This window comes from Hypanus sabinus, chromosome 29 (genome assembly GCF_030144855.1).
Source record: "Hypanus sabinus isolate sHypSab1 chromosome 29, sHypSab1.hap1, whole genome shotgun sequence".
NCBI lineage: Eukaryota > Metazoa > Chordata > Chondrichthyes > Myliobatiformes > Dasyatidae > Hypanus > Hypanus sabinus.
In genome coordinates, this window is record NC_082734.1 from 34159078 (window position 1) to 34179829 (window position 20752).

Sequence of the window (20752 nt, forward strand, 5' to 3'; positions counted from 1 at the left end):
TGAGAGTTTGACACGAGAGAGCACAAAAGAGACAGGCAGAGGCAAAGCATTACCTTAAAGTCTGGAGTAGAGGCACAAGCAAATGTTGCAGTTCAGCGTCTACAACTGACCTGATTGGTAACTCTTGTTAGAGGAGTTTAAGCACAAAATGTCCACCTTCCCCAGCCTCTGGCACCTCAGAACCTCAGGAGTAAAGTAAAAAATCTAGCAAATGTGGCAGAACTGGTACATCGAGCTTTGCAGTACAGAATCATTCTTGCTGGCGACTGCACGGATTCAGGTTTGATATCAGTTGTGTAATGTGTTGTCTTGTGGCAGCGGTACATCCCAAAATACAAAAAACTTATAAATTACAATAAGGAATATATAAATGTTCAGTTCGGATCCTGCAACCTAGGGGCACTTCCGCGCGCCTGGGGCTGGTGAGGCCTGGTGGTGCCCATCCCTCTCCAGGCCAAAGCAGCGCCAACGTCCTCCAACTCGGCGGCTCACCCTGGTCACCAATGTGTGCCCGTTGTAGTTCTTCGGGGAAATCATCCACCCTGGCTGGCGAGGTCCTTCGCCCAGGGGTGCCGTGTTAACACCACCCCCTCCCGCCCGCCGGAGCGGTGTACCGGGGTGTCCCTCTAGGAGGCAGACGTGAGAGATTTAGGAGATGGATGAGGACCAGTGATGCCTGCCAGACATCAAAAGTGCTCAATCCAGAGCTCCCTATATATATCTCTATGTATAAATTTAAATAAGTAGGGCAGATAGAGAGCCAGAAAACAGAGTGAGGTACTGATCATTGGTTGGTTCTACGTCCAGTTAGAAATCCAATGGCGGGAGGGGAAGGAGCTCTTCCTGAATCATTGAGTGTGTGTCTTCAGGCTCCCGTACCTCCTTTCTGGTGGTAGTAATGAGAAGAGGGCATAACTTGGGTGATGGGGGTCCTTAGTGATGGTTGCCACGTTTTTGAGGCCTTGTCTTTTGAAAATGTCCTGGATGCTGGGGAGACCAGTGCCCATGATGGAGCTGACTGAGTCTGCAGCCCTCTGCAGCTTCTACCAATCCTGAGCAGTAGGCCGGGCATGACAGACGGCCATCGACCAGAAACATCATTTCGCTTTCGAGACTCTCATCGCGGACTCCTTCAGCAGGTGGTGCGTCAGGAAGGCGGTATCCATCGTGAAGAACTCTCACCACCCAGGACCTGCAGCTTCTCAGTGCCGATGTCAGAGAGGAGGTACAGGAGCCTCAGTGTTTCAGGAACAGCTTCTTCCCCTCTGCCGTCAGACTTCTGAACAGTCCATGAACCTGTGAACACTGCCTCACTATTTTGCTCTCTGTTTGGGACTATAAAAAACTTCTAAAAAAAAATTATTTTTTATATTTCTCATTGTAATCTATAGTATGTTTAATGTATTGCACTTTACTGCTGCTGCAAAATATTTCACCTGATTCTCTGGGCAGAATGTTTCCTCTGTTTTGATTTCTCTGTTTTTGATTCCTTCCTCACTCACTCACTCACTCCCCCCATCTCTCCAAATCTCCCCCCCCCCCATGCCTTGTGATCTCCAATTCCGACGCATCCTTAATTCTTTTCTCCGTACCTTTGGATGCCTGCATCGAAAGCTCTGGAATTTCCTCACTGAGGCTCCGCAGTTTTCTGTCCACCCCTTTAAGGCACCTCCTGAAACCATTCTCCCGAATCCTTTTTCCTGGTGATAAACTTTGCTTCTGAGAAGTGGCTTGGGATGTTCCACCTGGTGCAACGTAATGCATGTTCTGACAAGGATGTGTGGTCGTGGCCCAAGCGCAGAGGGAGAGACACTGAAACAGATGAATTGCTCACTATTTTGAGTAAGAACTGCGCAGATTTAAAGGAAACCAAACAATAAACGTTAGGCCAACAGGGCCATTAACTAAAACTCCCAAACTGAAAGCTAGCACTGACACTGCAGCTTGAAAGCAGCAACTTAATACTAAATAAGTACTGCTCACTGACAGCGTCAATCTATACCAGGGAGCCCTCTGTTAATGGTAAGGCTCCATAGCATAAAGAAGTTTGGGCACCCCTGATCTACAGTAAATGGGCGTCTTCTTTCCTGGAACAAGGCCAAAGGTAAACAGGGAGCATTGACGTTGCCGTGCTTTGTTCAAGAGTCGACAGGACTGAAATGAGAGGAAGAGAGTTAAATACAACCACAATGAAACTCTAATTGGCTGGAATGTGCATTCTCACCAGCGGATATTCAGTGGCCTGTCTGTGAGGGCACCCAGATTCCCCCTTCCCGGGAGCCAGTCCCTGAGGTACTACACCCTGTCATGCATCCAGGAAGCTCCACACAGCCCAGAGACCCATCCATCAAATGGAGAGGAGGCTGGGGATGGAGGGTAACTGGGGAGGAAGTCACCAGCTGGAGCGAGGAAAGCTGGAACACTGGGTGAATCTTCATCGATGATGGTAAGCGCAGTCTATGTGAGGCTCTGTTGATAGCTGTCTCCACTACGAATGGTCCCATGTGGTGTGGGGCCAACTTGCGGTTCTCAACTTTCAAAGGAAGATCTCTAGACACCAACCCAACTTTCTCCCCTGGTTTGAGAGGCTTCACCTGGAGTCAATGGCCCTGGCCTGGCTTTGCGTGCGCTTGTAGCGCTGGACCAGCTGTTCAGCAGCAGGAACTCCCATGTGGTCTCTTAGTCAAGAAAAAACAGTGGCTGGGACCCTTTCTGGCATTTAAAGGGGAATATGCCAGTGGAGAACAACTGGAAGTTACTGAGGACATTCTTTGCCCAAACTAGTTGGGAGCTCCTGGGCATGGGGTTGGAAGAGGCAAGGCAGCGCAGGGTTGTCTCCAACTCCTGGTTCACTCTCTCAGAATGGCCACTAGATTAGGGGTTGAAACTAGAGGAGACGCTGGATTTCCAAAAACAGGACGTGAATTGTGGTCCTCGACAGACACTACGTCCTGAGGGAAGACAAGAGCACATCTGATGAGAAGCCTGTAAGAGTTAAGAGCTTCAAACGTAAAGGGGTGGGAACTCCGGAGACAAACCATCGCAAGGAAGACCCTGATGCCAGGGGCTGGGAGAAGAAGGACTAACTGTCTGGCCAAGGGGAGATCTCCTATATCAATGTCATAAATTGGAGAACTGGTCTGAGTGACTATTGGAACAGAGGGAGCAGTAGAGAACACGGTTAAATTTGCTGCCCGGGCATCAACGTAGTTATGTTGTTGTTGTTGAGCAGAGACAATAAGGTGTGGGATTTGATTAATTAAGAGTTGCATAGTGAGTTGCTGAACCCAGTTCAGTTAATAATAGTCAACACCAGGATGGTAGCTGAGGGTGAAATTAAACTGGGTGAAGAAGAGTGACCAACGAGCTTGGTAGGAGTTGAGTCTCTTAGTGTTCCGATCTGTTCAAACCAGAAAGAAGTGCTCTACCCCCTCCAGCCAGTGTGGCCATGCTTCCAAGGCCTCCTTGACAACCAGAAGTTCTCAGTTACACTCGGCAGGAGTCAAGTGACGGGAACAAAAAGCACAGGGGTGCAGTTGATTATCGACAGAGGAGCACTGGGAGAGTACAGCTCCAACACTGACATTGGATCCATCAACCTCGCCGATGAATTGGTGAGGTGGGTCTGGATGTTCCAGCTCTGGAACAGTGGTGAAACATCGCTTTAGTTCTCAGAATGCTTACTCTGTTTTGCTTGTTCACAGGAGTCCTGTAGGGGCCTTCTCAATGAGAGCACTGGAATTGAAGTTCTGATGAAGTGGTGATATAAGTTTGCAAACCTCCATCAACTGTTTGACTGTAGATAGTTTGGGCCACTCGGTGACTGTCTGAACTTTGAACTTTGAATACCAGAAGGTGCCCAAGGACAACCCCTGCTCTTTTGAGCTCACACTTTTCTGGCTCAGCATAAAGGTTGTTCTCGAGGAGCTGTCTAGGAATCCTGGTTGTGTTCCTGGTGAGAATGGGAAGAGATAACAATGTCATCCAGATACATGAAAACAAACTGATCCAACAGGTTCTGGAACACATCGTCAGCCAGAAACACTAGGCAGGTTGACACTAGCAGCTAGCACCAGAGGGGTAGGCTTGAGATGAACCCAGGCAGGTAGACAGGCAAGCTGGTCTCCACTCTAGGACCAATCAATCCATGGGTTACGTCAGAATAACCGGGGAGACCAGACACCAATGGCCATTCAGGTGAATCAACCAGATAGAAGGAGAGCAACCTGTGGTTGTCTTTGAGCACGTTGGAGGGGTTCAGAGGGAAGTGGATCTTGTTGGTGCCTAGGGGCTGACCATCCAGGGCCGTGACGGTGATATTTTCTCACAGTTGCTGGTGTTTAGGGCAGCAGTGAAGGTTCTCCATCTCTGCATGTCCTTGGTCTCGCACAGATATAGAAGGCTTTTCATTGCTGTTTCCATAACAATTTCTTTTATTAGTCTAGAGCTGAACCCCTGAACCTGGAGGATCGGTGGACACTCTTAGTCTGGCCTCTACCCTTTGACCTGTCTGGCATGGGCGACTACAACGAAGAGTCAAAGCTCGAGGCCCTGACTCCAGCTGACACAGCTCTCTGGGTCAATGAGGCATGCAAGCCTCAAAACCCTACGACAAGGCTGTGGTCCTCTTGAATTTGAATGGTCAGGTTTATCAGGACACGCAGTCTGTCCTGCTCATCCCGCACTGGGCCCCTGCGCAATAGAAAGCAGTGATGAGGGATCCCTTGCTCTACCCCATCTGAATGTGGAACCTTACAGTCCTTCGCTGTCCCTTTCCCTTGACGCAGGATTCCATTGGACAAGAGAAGCGACCCAGTGGAATCTCGGAACCCTTTACCACGGCAACACTGAGACCCATCCCGGCCTTTCACCATCAAGGCTGATTCGTCAGATGTCGGCATTCGAGCTCTAATCTCTCAGCATTCTTCTGCGGACAACCAACTGCATCCCTGTGCTTTTCTTTCCTGTCACTTGACACCCGATGGGTGTAACTATGACGTCGGGAACCGAGAATTTCTGTGCAGAACTTAAGGAAAGCAAACAATTAACGTTAGGACAACAGGGCCATTAACTAAAACTCCCAAACTGAAAGCTAGCACTGACACTGCAGCTTGGAAGCAGCAACTTAATACAAAATGAATACTGCTCAGTTTCTGTGTCAATCTAAACCAGGGATCCCAAACGGCGGTCCACAGAGCCCTGGGTTAATGGTAAAGCTCCATAGCATAAAAAAGGTAAGGAACCCCTGATTTGAATAGGCGCTTTCTTTCCTGCAAGAAGGCCAAAGGCAAGTAGGGAACACTGACGTTGCTGTGCTTTTGGTCAAGATTTGATGGGACTGAAGTGAGAGGAAAGACTTTAAATGCAAACACAGTGAAACACTAATTGGCTGGATCGTGCATTCTCACCAGCATGATTGTTGACGCTGTTCAGCAGCCCCTCTGCGAGAGCACCCAGGTCCTACCACAGAGTCTGTGGTTGTGACACGATGTTGTTCAACATTTCAAAATGCGTAATGTGTACACCGAGGGAAATTTGCTTAACGAACGAGCCCCTGGGCAAATTCTGAAGGAAAATATAAACAAAGAAACAGAGCGGAATTTAAAACCAACTACACACAAAGAAAGACTGGAAAACATCCAACGCACGAAACAATGCAAATTATGTGATACAGTCCCCCGCTCCCCTGAGAATGAGTAGTAAAATGAGTCTGTAGGTTGTGGAAACAGTTGTGAGGGAAGTTCTGGAGCTGGGCAATCACTGTTCCTAAACATGGTGGTGTGGGACCTAAGGCTCCTGTCCTGTGGTAGAAGAGAGCACGGCCTGGATGGTGGGGGCCTTGATGATGGATGCTCCATTCCACCCAAAAGGACAATGGTGAGCTGGAGCAAACGCTTTTCCATTCCCGGGTGTTGGTGCCTCCAAACCAGGCTGCGAAGTGACCAGTTTGGGGGTCTCCATCGCATGTACATATGAGTTCTTTTCCCCAAGCGGTAACGCTGATAAACACCTCAACGGACGAACCCTTCCCTCCATCATGACAACCAACGCCACCACAACCACCCACTGACCCACCCATCCACACCCCCATCACCTCCATCAACTAACCCACCCCTCCACACACCCACCTCCACCCACTAACCCACCTCCACCCACTAACCCACCCATCCACACCCCCATCACCTCCACCCACTAACCAACCCCTCCACACCCCCACCACCTCCATCAACTAACCCTAACCCTCCACATCCCCATCACCTCCACCCACTAACCAACCCCTCCACACCCCCACCACCTCCATCAACTAACCCACCCCTCCACACACCCACCTCCACCCACTAACCCACCTCCACCCACTAACCCACCCCTCCACATCCCCATCACCACCACCCACCAACCCTCCCCTCCACACCCCCACCACTCCCACCCACTAACCCTAACCCTCCACATCCCCATCACCTCCACCCACCAACCCACCCCTCCACATCCCCATCACCTCCATCAACTAACCCTAACCCTCCACATCCCCATCACCTCCACCCACTAACCAACCCCTCCACACCCCCACCACCTCCATCAACTAACCCACCCCTCCACACACCCACCTCCACCCACTAACCCACCTCCACCCACTAACCCACCCCTCCACATCCCCATCACCTCCACCCACCAACCCACCCCTCCACATCCCCATCACCTCCACCCACTAACCAACCCCTCCACACCCCCACCACCTCCATCAACTAACCCACCCCTCCACATCCCCACCACCTCCATCAACTAACCCACCCCTCCACATCCCCATCACCTCCACCCACTAACCAACCCCTCCACACCCCCACCACCTCCATCAACTAACCCACCCCTCCACATCCCCATCACCTGCACCCACTAACCCACCCCTCCACATCCCCATCACCTGCACCCACTAACCCACCCCTCCACATCCCACCACTTCGACCCACTAACCCACCCCTCCACATCCGCATCACCTCCACCCACTAACCCACCCCTCCACATCCGCATCACCTCCACCCACTGACCCACCCCTCCACATCCCCATCACCTCCACCCACTAACCCACCCCTCCACATCCCCATCACCTCCACCCACTATCCCACCCCTACACACCTCCAACACTCCCACCCACTTACCCACCCCTCCACACCCCCACCACCCCATCAACTATCCCACCCCTCCACACCCCCATCACCTCAACCCACTAACCCATCCCTCTACATCCCCATCACCTCCACCCAGTAACCCACCCCTCCACATCCCCATCACCTCCACCCACTAACCAACCCCTCCCCATCCCCATCACCTCCACCCACTAACCCACCCCTCCACATCCCCATCACTTCCACCCACTAACCCACCCCTCCACATCCCCATCACCTCCATCCACTAACCCACCCCTCCACATCCCCATCACCTCCATCCACTAACCCATCCCTCCACATCCCCACCTCCCATTACTAACACACACCTCCACACCCCCACCATCACAGCCCACTAACCCACCCCTCCACACCCCCATCACCTCCACCCACTGACCCACACCTCCACACCCCACCACCCCATCAACTATCCCACCCCTCCACACCCCCATCACTCCATCAGCTAACCCACCCCTCCACATCCCACCACTTCGAACCACTAACCTACCCCTCCACATCCCCATCACCTCCACCCACTAACACACCCCTCCACATCTCCATCACCTCCACCCACTAACCCGCCCCTCCACCCACTATCCACCCCTCCACATCTCACCACTTCGACCCACTAACCCACCCCTCCACATCCCCATCACCTCCACCCACCAACCCACTCCTCCACAGCCCACCACTTCGACCCACTAACCCACCCCTCCACATCCCCATCACCTCCACCCACTAACCCACCCCTCCACATCCGCATTACCTCCACCCACTAACCAACCCCTCAACATCCCCACCACCACCTCCACCCACTAACCCACCCCTCCACATTCCCATCACCTCCCATTACTAACATACACCTCCACACCCCCACCATCACAGCCCACTAACCCACCCCTCCACACCCCCATCACCTCCACCCACTGACCCAACCCTCCACATCCCCATCACCTCCACCCACTAACCCACCCCTCCACATCCCCATCACCTCCACCCACTAACCTACCCCTCCACATCCCCATCACCTCCACCCACTATCCCACCCCTACACATCCGCATCACCTCCACCCACTAACCCACCCCTCCACATCCCTATCACCTCCACCCACTATCCACCCCTCCACATCCCCATCACCTCCACCCACTAACCCACCCCTACACACCCCCACCACCTCCACCCACTGACCCACCCCTCCACATCCCCATCACCACCACCCACTAACCCACCCCTCCACATCCTCATCACCTCAACCCACTAACCAACCCATCCCCATCACCTCCGCCCTCTAACCCACCCCTCCACATCCTCATCACCTCCACCCACTAACCCTCCCCTCCACATCCCCATAACCTCCACCCACTAACCCACTCCTCCACATCCCCATCACCTCCACCCACTAACCAACCCCTCCCCATCCCCATCACCTCCACCCTCTAACACACCCCTCCACATCCCCATCACCTCTACCCACTAACACACCCCTTCACATCCCCACCACCTCCACCCACTAACCCACCCCTCCACATCCCCATCACCTCCACCCACTAACCCACCCCTCCACATCCCCATCACCTGCACCCACTAACCCACCCCTCCACATCCCACCACTTCGACCCACTAACCCACCCCTCCACATCCGCATCACCTCCACCCACTAACCCACCCCTCCACATCCCCATCACCTCCACCCACTAACCCACCCCTCCACATCCGCATCACCTCCACCCACTGACCCACCCCTCCACATCCCCATCACCTCCACCCACTAACCCACCCCTCCACATCCCCATCACCTCTACCCACTATCCCACCCCTACACACCTCCACCCACTTACCCACCCCCCCACACCCCCACCACCCCATCAACTATCCCACCCCTCTACATCCCCATCACCTCCACCCAGTAACCCACCCCTCCACATCCCCATCACCTCCACCCACTAACCAACCCCTCCCCATCCCCATCACCTCCACCCACTAACCCACCCCTCCACATCCCCATCACTTCCACCCACTAACCCACCCCTCCACATCCCCATCACCTCCATCCACTAACCCACCCCTCCACATCCCCATCACCTCCATCCACTAACCCATCCCTCCACATCCCCACCTCCCATTACTAACACACACCTCCACACCCCCACCATCACAGCCCACTAACCCACCCCTCCACACCCCCATCACCTCCACCCACTGACCCACACCTCCACACCCCACCACCCCATCAACTATCCCACCCCTCCACACCCCCATCACTCCATCAGCTAACCCACCCCTCCACATCCCACCACTTCGACCCACTAACCTACCCCTCCACATCCCCATCACCTCCACCCACTAACCCACCCCTCCACATCTCCATCACCTCCACCCACTAACCCGCCCCTCCACCCACTATCCACCCCTCCACATCCCACCACTTCGACCCACTAACCCACCCCTCCACATCCCCATCACCTCCACCCACCAATCCACTCCTCCACAGCCCACCACTTCGACCCACTAACCCACCCCTCCACATCCCCATCACCTCCACCCACTAACCCACCCCTCCACATCCGCATTACCTCCACCCACTAACCAACCCCTCAACATCCCCACCACCACCTCCACCCACTAACCCACCCCTCCACATTCCCATCACCTCCCATTACTAACATACACCTCCACACCCCCACCATCACAGCCCACTAACCCACCCCTCCACACCCCCATCACCTCCACCCACTGACCCAACCCTCCACAACCCCACCAGTTCCACCCACTAACCCACCCCTACACACCTCCAACACTCCCACCCACTTACCCACCCCTCCACATCCCCACCACCCCATCAACTATCCCACCCCTCCACACACCCATCACCCCATCAACTAACCCACCCCTCCACATCCCCATCACCTCCACCCACTAACCCACCCCTCCACATCCCACCACTTCGACCCACTAACCCACCCCTCCACAACCCCATCACCTCCACCCACTAACCCACCCCTCCACATCCCACCACTTCGACCCACTAACCCACCCCTCCACATCCCCATCACCTCCACTCACTAACCCACCCCTCCACATCCCCACCACCTCTGCCCACTAACCCACCCCTCCACATCCCCACCACCTCCACCCACTAACCCACCCCTCCACATCCCCATCACCTCCACCCACTAACCCACCCCTCCACATCCCCACCACCTCCACCCACTAACCCACCCCTCCACATCCCCACCACCTCCACCCACTAACCCACCCCTACACACCCCACCTCCACCCACTAACCCACCTCTCCACATCCCATCTCCACCCACTAACCCACCCCTCCACACCCCACCTCCACCCACTAACCCACCCCTCCACATCCCCATCACCTCCACCCACTATCCCACCCCTACACATCCCCATCACCTCCACCCACTAACCCACCCCTCCACATCCCCATCACCTCCACCCACTATCCCACCCCTACACATCCCCATCACCTCCACCCACTAACCCACCCCTCCACATCCGCATCACCTCCACCCACTAACCCACCCCTCCACATCCCCATCACCTCCACCCACTATCCACCCCTCCACATCCCCATCACCTCCACCCACTAACACACCCCTACACACCCCCACCACCTCCACCCACTGACCCACCCCTCCACATCCCCATCACCACCACCCACTAACCCACCCCTCCACATCCTCATCACCTCAACCCACTAACCAACCCATCCCCATCACCTCCGCCCTCTAACCCACCCCTCCACATCCTCATCACCTCCACCCACTAACCCTCCCCTCCACATCCCCATAACCTCCACCCACTAACCCACCCCTCCACATCCCCATCACCTCCACCCACTAACCAACCCCTCCCCATCCCCATCACCTCCACCCACTATCCCACCCCTACACACCTCCAACACTCCCACCCACTTACCCACCCCTCCACACCCCCACCACCCCATCAACTATCCCACCCCTCCACACCCCCATCACCTCAACCCACTAACCCATCCCTCTACATCCCCATCACCTCCACCCAGTAACCCACCCCTCCACATCCCCATCACCTCCACCCACTAACCAACCCCTCCCCATCCCCATCACCTCCACCCACTAACCCACCCCTCCACATCCCCATCACCTCCACCCACTATCCACCCCTCCACATCCCCATCACCTCCACCCACTAACACACCCCTACACACCCCCACCACCTCCACCCACTGACCCACCCCTCCACATCCCCATCACCACCACCCACTAACCCACCCCTCCACATCCTCATCACCTCAACCCACTAACCAACCCATCCCCATCACCTCCGCCCTCTAACCCACCCCTCCACATCCTCATCACCTCCGCCCTCTAACACACCCCTCCACATCCCCATCACCTCTACCCACTAACACACCCCTTCACATCCCCACCACCTCCACCCACTAACCCACCCCTCCACATCCCCATCACCTCCACCCACTAACCCACCCCTCCACATCCCCATCACCTGCACCCACTAACCCACCCCTCCACATCCCACCACTTCGACCCACTAACCCACCCCTCCACATCCGCATCACCTCCACCCACTAACCCACCCCTCCACATCCCCATCACCTCCACCCACTAACCCACCCCTCCACATCCGCATCACCTCCACCCTCTGACCCACCCCTCCACATCCCCATCACCTCCACCCACTAACCCACCCCTCCACATCCCCATCACCTCCACCCACTATCCCACCCCTACACACCTCCAACACTCCCACCCACTTACCCACCCCTCCACACCCCCACCACCCCATCAACTATCCCACCCCTCCACACCCCCATCACCTCAACCCACTAACCCATCCCTCTACATCCCCATCACCTCCACCCAGTAACCCACCCCTCCACATCCCCATCACCTCCACCCACTAACCAACCCCTCCCCATCCCCATCACCTCCACCCACTAACCCACCCCTCCACATCCCCATCACTTCCACCCACTAACCCACCCCTCCACATCCCCATCACCTCCATCCACTAACCCACCCCTCCACATCCCCATCACCTCCATCCACTAACCCATCCCTCCACATCCCCACCTCCCATTACTAACACACACCTCCACACCCCCACCATCACAGCCCACTAACCCACCCCTCCACACCCCCATCACCTCCACCCACTGACCCACACCTCCACACCACACCACCCCATCAACTATCCCACCCCTCCACACCCCCATCACTCCATCAGCTAACCCACCCCTCCACATCCCACCACTTCGACCCACTAACCTACCCCTCCACATCCCCATCACCTCCACCCACTAACCCACCCCTCCACATCTCCATCACCTCCACCCACTAACCCGCCCCTCCACCCACTATCCACCCCTCCACATCCCACCACTTCGACCCACTAACCCACCCCTCCACATCCCCATCACCTCCACCCACCAACCCACTCCTCCACAGCCCACCACTTCGACCCACTAACCCACCCCTCCACATCCCCATCACCTCCACCCACTAACCCACCCCTCCACATCCGCATTACCTCCACCCACTAACCAACCCCTCAACATCCCCACCACCACCTCCACCCACTAACCCACCCCTCCACATTCCCATCACCTCCCATTACTAACATACACCTCCACACCCCCACCATCACAGCCCACTAACCCACCCCTCCACACCCCCATCACCTCCACCCACTGACCCAACCCTCCACATCCCCATCACCTCCACCCACTAACCCACCCCTCCACATCCCCATCACCTCCACCCACTAACCCACCCCTCCACATCCCCATCACCTCCACCCACTATCCCACCCCTACACATCCGCATCACCTCCACCCACTAACCCACCCCTCCACATCCCTATCACCTCCACCCACTATCCACCCCTCCACATCCCCATCACCTCCACCCACTATCCCACCCTTCCACATCCCCATCACCTCCACCCACTAACCCACCCCTACACACCCCCACCACCTCCACCCACTGACCCACCCCTCCACATCCCCATCACCACCACCCACTAACCCACCCCTCCACATCCTCATCACCTCAACCCACTAACCAACCCATCCCCATCACCTCCGCCCTCTAACCCACCCCTCCACATCCTCATCACCTCCACCCACTAACCCTCCCCTCCACATCCCCATAACCTCCACCCACTAACCCACCCCTCCACATCCCCATCACCTCCACCCACTAACCAACCCCTCCCCATCCCCATCACCTCCACCCTCTAACACACCCCTCCACATCCCCATCACCTCTACCCACTAACACACCCCTTCACATCCCCACCATCTCCACCCACTAACCCACCCCTCCACATCCCCATCACCTCCACCCACTAACCCACCCCTCCACATCCCCATCACCTGCACCCACTAACCCACCCCTCCACATCCCACCACTTCGACCCACTAACCCACCCCTCCACATCCGCATCACCTCCACCCACTAACCCACCCCTCCACATCCCCATCACCTCCACCCACTATCCCACCCCTACACACCTCCACCCACTTACCCACCCCTCCACACCCCCACCACCCCATCAACTATCCCACCCCTCTACATCCCCATCACCTCCACCCAGTAACCCACCCCTCCACATCCCCATCACCTCCACCCACTAACCAACCCCTCCCCATCCCCATCACCTCCACCCACTAACCCACCCCTCCACATCCCCATCACTTCCACCCACTAACCCACCCCTCCACATCCCCATCACCTCCATCCACTAACCCACCCCTCCACATCCCCATCACCTCCATCCACTAACCCATCCCTCCACATCCCCACCTCCCATTACTAACACACACCTCCACACCCCCACCATCACAGCCCACTAACCCACCCCTCCACACCCCCATCACCTCCACCCACTGACCCACACCTCCACACCCCACCACCCCATCAACTATCCCACCCCTCCACACCCCCATCACTCCATCAGCTAACCCACCCCTCCACATCCCACCACTTCGACCCACTAACCTACCCCTCCACATCCCCATCACCTCCACCCACTAACCCACCCCTCCACATCTCCATCACCTCCACCCACTAACCCGCCCCTCCACCCACTATCCACCCCTCCACATCCCACCACTTCGACCCACTAACCCACCCCTCCACATCCCCATCACCTCCACCCACCAACCCACTCCTCCACAGCCCACCACTTCGACCCACTAACCCACCCCTCCACATCCCCATCACCTCCACCCACTAACCCACCCCTCCACATCCGCATTACCTCCACCCACTAACCAACCCCTCAACATCCCCACCACCACCTCCACCCACTAACCCACCCCTCCACATTCCCATCACCTCCCATTACTAACATACACCTCCACACCCCCACCATCACAGCCCACTAACCCACCCCTCCACACCCCCATCACCTCCACCCACTGACCCAACCCTCCACAACCCCACCAGTTCCACCCACTAACCCACCCCTACACACCTCCAACACTCCCACCCACTTACCCACCCCTCCACATCCCCACCACCCCATCAACTATCCCACCCCTCCACACACCCATCACCCCATCAACTAACCCACCCCTCCACATCCCCATCACCTCCACCCACTAACCCACCCCTCCACATCCCACCACTTCGACCCACTAACCCACCCCTCCACATCCCCATCACCTCCACCCACTAACCCACCCCTCCACATCCCACCACTTCGACCCACTAACCCACCCCTCCACATCCCCATCACCTCCACTCACTAACCCACCCCTCCACATCCCCACCACCTCCACCCACTAACCCACCCCTCCACATCCCCACCACCTCCACCCACTAACCCACCCCTCCACATCCCCATCACCTCCACCCACTAACCCACCCCTCCACATCCCCACCACCTCCACCCACTAACCCACCCCTCCACATCCCCACCACCTCCACCCACTAACCCACCCCTACACACCCCACCTCCACCCACTAACCCACCCCTCCACATCCCATCTCCACCCACTAACCCACCCCTCCACACCCCACCTCCACCCACTAACCCACCCCTCCACATCCCAATCACCTCCACCCACTAACCCACCCCTACACACCCCATCACCTCCACCCACTAACCCACCCCTCCACACCCCATCACCTCCACCCACTAACCCACCCCTCCACATCCCCATCACCTCCACCCACTAACCCACCCCTCCACATCCCCATCACCTCCACCCACTAACCCACCCCTCCACATCCCCATCACCTCCACCCACTAACCCACCCCTACACACCCCACCTCCTCCCACTAACCCACCCCTCCACATCCGCATCACCACCACCCACTAACCAACCCATCCCCATCACCTCCGCCCTCTAACCCACCCCTCCACATCCCCATCACCTCCACCCACTAACCCACCCCTCCACATCCCCATCACCTCCACCCACTAACCCAACCCTCCACATCCCCATCACCTCCACTCAATAACCCAACCCTCCACATCCCCATCACCTCCACTCAATAACCCACCCCTCCGCAACACCCCCACCACCACTACTTTATCATTTCTTGTCAGTCACCTTATGTGCTGCCTCTCCAGAGTCACTTTATGGACATGCTGTCAATCTCTGCGTATGAGTCATTTCTATATTTATATGTATTGTGTTTCTATTATTATGCTTGTGTTCTCGATGTTATTGTCTGTTTTTTTATGCTGCAGTAACAAATATTTTGTTCTCTTTGCATGTGTGTATCAGAAATGGCATCAAATTATCGTGGATCTTGACATTTGCAAAGAATGCATCCTCCGCCTTCTAGGCTGATCTTAAACCCTCTGAATTCCCAACCATGGGGATCTCACAGGGTTGGGGAATGTAATTCACCCAGACATCACTGGCCTCATGTTTTATTTATATTCTCATTACCGTCTCGGTGGGATTGAAATAGTCGAGATCGTCAGACAGGGTCAACAGGAGCCTCAGGAAGTGTCCTACTCGAGCGAGACGGCCACACTGCAGGTTAATGCCACCTGCAGAATAACCAGAACGAGATTGCTTTTACTCATAAATTAAAATTTAGACCATCGCTTGGATCCCAGCACCGAATCGGATGGGCTTCTCACAGCTAACCTGCACAGTTTTGTTTCTCTCCTGGTGGGTCACAGACTGAAGTAAGCACCGACTTCAATTTAACTAGCTCTTTCATCACTTTCTCAGGCATTTAACGCGCACTCCGTGGCCACTTTACTCAGTGCACCTGCTCGTTAATGCAAATATCTAATCAGCCAATCTTGTGGCAGCTACTCAATTTATAAAAGCACGTTGACATGGTCAAGAGATTCAGTTGCTGTTCCAAACAAACATCAGAATGGGGAAGAAATGTGGTCTGAATGATTGATGGTGCCAGATGGGGTGGTTTGAGTATCTTAGAGACTACTGTATTGATCCCCTGGTAAGAACATAAAAGCATCCAAAGAAAGGCCTCAGCCCAAATCATTGACACCCCCGTAGACGCTGTCTGACCTGCTGAGTCCCTCCAGTATTTTGTGTGTGTTTTTCTCAGGATTTCCAGCACACACACACACACGGCGTGTGCACATACAGACAGACAAAAATACAAAAACACACACACAGACAGGGGAACAGTAGTGTAGTGGCTAGCACAACGCTTTACATTAAAGGTGACCCGGGTTCAACTCCCGCTGCTGTCTGTAGGAGTTTATACAGTCCGTTCTCGAGGGTGCTCCGGTTTCCTCCCGCAGTCTGAAGACGTACCGGTCAGTAGGTTAACTAATCATTGTAATTTGTCCTGTGATTAATAGGATTAAGTTGAGGGTTGGTGGGTGGTGTGGCTCGATTTATTTATCTCAATAAATAAATACATGTACAGTGCTTATAAAAGCTACTCACCCTCCCCCTTGGAAGTTTTCATGTTTTATTGTTTTACAGCATTGAATCACAGTGAATTTGCCCTTTTTGACACTGATCAAAGTGATAACAAATTTCTACAAATTATTTCTACAATTTATTGCAATTATTAAACAGAAAATATTTGATTGCATAATTACTCACCCTTTTCAAGTCAGTATTTAGTAGAAGCACCTTTGGCACCAGTTACAGCCTTGAGACTGTGTGGATAGGTCTCGATCAGTTTTGCACATCTGGACACTGCAATTTTTCCCCATTCTTCTTCACAAAACAGCTCAAGCTCTGTCAGATTGCATGGGGAAAATGAGTGAACAGCTCTTTTCAAAACCAGTCACAAATTCTCAATTGGATTGAGGTCTGGACTCTGACTTGGCCACCCCAGGTCTTTAACTTTGTTGTTTTTAAGCCATTCCTGTGTAGGTTTGGCTTTATGCTTGGGGTCATTGTTTTGCTGGAAAACCAGTCTTCTGCAGAGTCACAGTTTTTCCTCCAGGATTTCCCTGTATTTGGCTGCATTCGTTTTACCCTCTACCTTCACAAGCCTTCCAGTTTTTATCAACAGAGGCATTCTCTTTGCCACTCTCCCATAAACCTGAGACTGGTGAAGCACCCGGGCAACAGTTGTTGTATGCGCAGTCTCTCCCACCTCAGGCACTGAAGCTTGTCAGAGTTGTCATAGGTCTCCTGGTGGCCTGCACACTGGTCCCCGTCTTGCTCGGTCATTCGGTTTTTGAGGACGGCCTGCTCTGGGCAGAGTTACAGCTGTATCATATTCTTTCCATTTCTTGATGATTGAGCTCGTCAGCTAAGAGAGGAAAAACTCTGATTTCAAACCTCCGCTGCCTTGCGGCCATACCCACTCATGGGAAAGACCTCGGGAGTAAACTCTGAGGACAAATCCGGAGCTGGAGTCCGAGGCAGTCCGACGTTGCCTTCAACCTCGCTCTGGCAACTCCTGCGACGTCACTGGTGCCGAGCTGTATCGGCCCTTGCCCTTCCCTTGGACAACATCGGTGTCGTGGAGAGGGGAGACTTCCTGCATGGGCAACAGCCAGTCTCCCATACAACCCTGCCCAGGCCTGCGTCCTGCAGAGGACTTTCCAGGCGCAGATCCATGGTCTCGCGAGACTAACGGATGCCATACATACTCCGAGGGATATTCAGTGACTTGGAAATTTTCTTGTATCCATCTCCTGACTTGTGCTTTTCAATAACCTTTTAGCAGAGTTGCCTGGAGTGATCTTTTGTCTCCGTGGAGTAGTTTTTGCCAGGATACTGATACCACCAGCTGCTGGACCTCCCAGATACAGGTGTACAGTTATTACAATCAATTGAAACACCTTGACAGCACACAGACCTCCAAAAACAGATCCCCATTTAATTAAATGTGTGACTTCTAAAACCAGTTGGCTGCATCAGTGATGATTTGGTGTGTCATATTAAATGGGGTGGGGGTGAAATTATGCATCAATTATTTTGTGTTTTGTAACTGTAATAAATTTAGAATCACTTGGTAGAGATCTGTTTCACTTTGACACACAAGGGTCTTTTTCTGTTGATCTGTGTCAACTAAAGCCAAATTAAATCCACAGTGATTCAGTCTTGTAAAACAATAAAACATGAAAACTTCCGGGGGGGGGAGGGCGAATACTTTTTGTAGGCACTGAACAAACACACGATCCTCTTTATCCAGAGGGCAGAGCAGGCCCTTCGGCCCGACTGGTGCATGCTGACCTTGGCACAGCCCCTCAGCCTTCGGCACCAGACTTCACTCGTTCTCTGCCGTTGCGGGCTGGCAGCTGTGAGTCCCGAAATAACCTGCAGCCGAGAGAACCACCTGCGTCGAGCGAGCGGAAGCGTGACAACTTGTTTGCTGCTGGGGTCTAAGGGAGCAGCTCTCAATGTCAGCCTTCCCCTCCTGGAGCCGCTGCTGCAGAGCAGGTCTGGGCTGACAGCTCGAACCAGGCCCAGGGTAACGCCGCTCTTCTCATTCTCGGGTCTTGTCCGTGGCCAGCTGAGGTCAGAGGGTGAGTTCCGGGGTAGGGAGACATACCTAAGCCGTCACCCTCCCTTTGGCAGCCGACACTGTGTGTTTACAGACACAGGTGGCAGAGAGAGTGGAGCTTTGTCAGAGGGCTTTTTACTTCTGAAGTATTGAACTGAGACCCACCGATCCAAAAGCTGGAAGATTCACCATTTCAAGACAAGACGAAGATTTTGCCCGGTATCAGCATCAGTAAAAGAAAGTTATAGAACACAGCAGAGCACGGGAGCAGCCCCTCGGCCCACAGTGACTATCCCAAACCTACTTCCGCAAATGGGATTCCTATCATTCCCTAAATGCCTCCCATCGTCCAGGAGATCTTCAAAAGGCAGCTCCTTACGAGGGCTATGTCCATCATGACCGAACCTCTCCACGCTGTACATGCCCTCTTCTCATCGGGAAGGGGTACAGGAGCCTGAAGACCCACCCTGAAAGGTTGAGGGACATCTTCCACCCCTCTGCCATCAGATTTCTGAATGGTCAATGAATACAACGTCACTACCTCGCCTTTTTATTTTGCTCTATCTATCTATCTATCTATCTATCTATCCCTCTATCTATCTATCTATCCCTCTATCTATATATCTTTCCCTCTATCTACCCATTTATCTATCTATATCTATTTCTCTATTTATCTATCTATCCATCATCTATCTCTCTATTTATCTATCTCTATCTCTCTCTCTACCTATCCATCTATCTCTCTCTATTTATCCATCTATTTCTCTATCTCTCTATCCATCCATCTATCTATTTCTTCCTTCATTCATTTCCCCCAGAAGACCACAAGCTTGTTGTTGGGCTTGGAGGCTTTCGTTCCTCACTGACCCGGAGACCTCTGGGCTTATGGAGTCACCAATGCCAAAACAGGTCAAAGGGCGGAGGTCAGACAGAGAGTGGTCCAGTCATCCTCCAGCTTCGGGGGTTCACTCAGGGCTAACAACCCTGACTGGTCGCGCAGAATTGTTTTGGAAACAGGAATGAAGAACCTTTCCGCATCGGAGTGCCTGGGATTTGTGTGACTGGCAGCTACTGAAACGATGAACACCGTCCAAGATGGAGGGCCTTCACTGCTGCCCTAAATGCCACGTGTACCGGACGGTGAGTTAATTATTTATTACGTGAGCTTACAGTATTTTTAAGTGTGGCACTGTGGAGCTGGCACATGTTTTACAATGTACGTCGGTGATTCTGATTCCGTCCTCACAGTCCTCAAACTCCACTCTCATGTCAGCCTCTGCCACCAGGCCTGGCACCCACCACTCTCCGTGTAATTAGTAACTACGCAGCCCTTAAGCAGGCCATTCGGCCCATCGATCAGTTACCCACTCTGACATTGATCCCATTCTCACCCGGGCAGAGTTGAGGATCGAGCCCGGGTCACTGCAACTGGGAGGGAGCAGATCTACCCACTGCACCCGCCATTGTGTTGCCCATGTATTTGCCACCCTGGCACCCCAACGCCTGTCTGCCATCTGGAAGTCAGGAGGGTCAGCGATATGAGCAAAATGCCGGAGGAACTCAAAAGGTCAGGCAGCATCTATGGAGGAGAAGTAACAGTCAAGGCTTCTGGCTGAGAACCCTCATCAGGACAGGAAAGGAAGAGGGAGGAAGC

The 20752-nt window shown here is 54.2% G+C and overlaps 1 long non-coding RNA gene across 1 annotated transcript; it reads right to left on the bottom strand.

Moving 5' to 3' along the window:
* Positions 1-1592: 1592 nt before the first annotated feature.
* On the bottom strand, positions 1593-19506 carry LOC132382826 (uncharacterized). The gene is made up of 4 exons (XR_009508464.1): positions 18828-19506; positions 16092-16195; positions 5409-5565; positions 1593-1812 (listed from the first exon to the last, which is right to left on the bottom strand). It is a non-coding gene; the product is annotated as an uncharacterized LOC132382826 (long non-coding RNA).
* Positions 19507-20752: the final 1246 nt, after the last annotated feature.